Below are 3154 nucleotides of genomic sequence, written 5' to 3'. Positions count from 1 at the left end.
TTACTTTTGGCATTTAGAAATGGTACTGGGAGGCGCCTGTGGCTCAAAGGAGTAGGGTGTTGGCCCCATATGTCAGAGGTGGCAGGTTCAAACCCAGCCCCAGCCAAAAACTGCAAAAAAAAAAAAAAAAATAGAAATGGTATTGATTTCTCTGTGTTGATTTTCTTTCTTTTTTTTTAAATTTCAAATTCATATATAGGTACAAATTTTTAGGTTACATTGTCCTCATTTCCAAGGTTCAAGTTGTAGTTGAGCCCTTCACCCAGGGGGCGTGCTGAACACCCTGACATCATGCACATTAGGTCAAATCCCACCAATTGCCCTCCCTCCTCTCACTAATCACCTCCTCACTACTTGATCCCTTTCCCCGCTCTCACCTCCCCCTTGTGAGACTATATTTGTGTTTTATTGTTCGTGTGGGCATGTAATTGTTTACATATTACTTTCATATTAGTATTGAATACTTTGGATATTTTTTCCCATTCTTGAGATAATTTACTAAGAAGAATACGTCTCAACTCCAGGTAAACGTAAAAGATGTAAAGTCTCCATCTTTTCTGATGGACGAATAGTACTCCATGGTATACACATACCACAGTTTGTTTGCTACCACAACTTGGCAGTTAAGAACTGGGCCACAATAAACATTCTGGTACAAATGTCTTTGTGGTAAAATGATTTTTGTTCTTCTGGGTAGATACCAAGTAATGGAATTGCAGGATCAAATGGAAGGTCTACTTTTAGATCTTTGAGAATTCTTCAGACTTCTCTCCAAAAAGTCTTTGTTAGTTTGCAATCCCATCAGTAGTGTGGAAGTGTTCCCTTCTTTCCACACCCATGCCAGCATCTGCAGATTTGGGACTTTGTGATGTGGGCTAATCTTACTGGAGTTAGGTGATATCACGAAGTGGTTTTGACTTGCATTTCACTGATGATTAAAGATGATGAGCATTTTTTTTTATATGTTTGTTGGCCATTTGTCTGCCATCTTCAGAGATGTTTCTGTTCAAATCTCTTTTCCACTTACAAATGGAATTGTTTGCTCTTTTCCTGTTGATTAATTTGAGTTCTCTGTAGATTTCAATTAACAGGCCATATTCACAACATGCAAAAATCTTCTCCCATTTTGAAGGCTGTTTGATTTGGTTTTGGTACCTATAGCTGTGCAGAAGCTTGTTAGCTTGATCAAATCCCATTTATTTATTTTGGGGGTTGCTGCAATTGCCAAGGATGTCTTCGTTATAAAATCTTTACCTGGGCCAATATTTTCAGGTGTTTTCCCCAAACCCTCTTCTAGAATTTTTATTGTTTTATGTCTTAAATTTAAAAGTTTTATCCAGAGAGAATAAATTTTTATCAATAGTGAAAGTTGTGGGTCCAGTTTCAGTCTTTCATATGTGGCTAACCAGTTCTCCCAGAACCATTTATTAAATAGGGATTCTTTTTCCAAGTGCAAGCTTTCGTTTGGTTTATCAAAGATCAAATGGAAATATGTAGCTCTAGATTCTCTATTTGATATCTCTGTTTTTGTGCTAGTACCATGCTGTTTTGATCACTACAGAGTTGTGGTATAACCTAAAGTCTGGTAATGTCATGACTCCAGATTTGTTTTAATTTCTAAGAATTGTATTGGTTATTTGGGTTTTATTTTTTTTCTGGTTCCATAGGAAATGAAGTACTATTTTATCAACTGCTTCAAAGTATGATATTAATGCTTTGATGGGGACTCCATTAAATCTGTAGATTTCTTTGGGCAGCATGGACATTTTAATGATGTTGATTCTTCCCATCCACAAGCATGGTATGTTCTTCCGTTTGTTTTTTGAGGCTCTTTTTTGTTTTCTTTTGTTTTGTTTTTTGAGACAGAGTCTTATTTTGTTGACCTTGGTAGAGTGCTATGGTGTCATAGTTCTCAGCAACCTCAGACTCTTGAGCTCAAATGATCCTCTTGCCTTAGCCTCCCAAGTAGCTGAGACTACAGGCACTCACCACAACTCCTGGCTATTTTTAGAGATGGGGTCTTGCTCTAGCTCAGGGTAGTCTTGAAAACTTAAACTCATGCAATCTACCCATCCTGGCCTTCCAGAGTACTGAGATTACAGGCATGAGCCACTGCACCCATCCTGTGGTCTTCCATTTGTTAACATCTTATCCTATTTTTTTCCTCAGGGTTTCATAGTTTTCTTTATAGAGATCTTTAACATCCTTTATTAGATATGTTTCTAGGTATTTCATCTTCTTTGAAGCTACTGTAAAAGATATAAATATTTGATTTTATTCTCAGCTTGACTGTTATTGGAATACATGAAGGCTACTGATTTTTGGCATTGATTTTGTATCCCAAGATGCTGCTATGTTCCTTGATCACTTCTAAGAACTTTGTAGTTGAGCTTCTGGGGTTTTCCAGTATAAAATTATGTTATCCACCAAAAGAAAGAGTTTGAACTCTTCTATTCCCATTTGAATAATCTTCATCTCCTTCACTTGCCTGATTGCTATGGCTAAGACTTCCAACGCTATGTTGAATAGCAATGAAAACAGTGGGCATCCTTTTCTAGTTCCTGGTCTGAGTGGAAATGCTTTGTTTTATTCCATTCAATATGATATTGGCTGTGGGTTTGTAAATGGCCTCTATCAGTTTAAGAGAGGTCTCACCTAAGCCTATTATTAAAAGTGTTCTTAGCAAGAAAGGATATTGGATATCGTCAAAAGCCTTTTATGCATCTATTGAGAGCACCATATACTCTTTGGTTTTGATTTTATTTATGCGGTGAATTACATTTATGGATTTATGTATGCTGAACCAAGCTTGCATCCCTGTGATAACTATCAGACTCTTGAGTTGATAGTGATGTACTTTTGATACATCATTGATATATCAATGTTGATAATGATGTACCTTTTTAATGTGGTACTGTATTCCATTTGCTAGGATCTTATTGAATATTTTTGTATCAATATTCACCAATCATATTGGACTAGTCTCCTTTCTTGTTGGGTCCTTTCTTGGTTTTGAAATCAGCATGATATTTCCTTTATAGAACATGTTGGGGGAGGTTTCTTCCTTCTTTATGTTTTGGAATATGTTCCACAATGTAGGTACTAGCTCCTCTCAGAACATTGGTTCTGACGACCCACAGGAACTGTATTAAGG

This window comes from Otolemur garnettii, unplaced genomic scaffold, assembly GCF_000181295.1.
Source record: "Otolemur garnettii isolate 467f Iridium unplaced genomic scaffold, OtoGar3 scaffold00035, whole genome shotgun sequence".
NCBI lineage: Eukaryota > Metazoa > Chordata > Mammalia > Primates > Galagidae > Otolemur > Otolemur garnettii.
The sequence above is the reverse complement of the archived record's forward strand: the minus strand, read 5'-3'. Positions refer to the sequence as shown.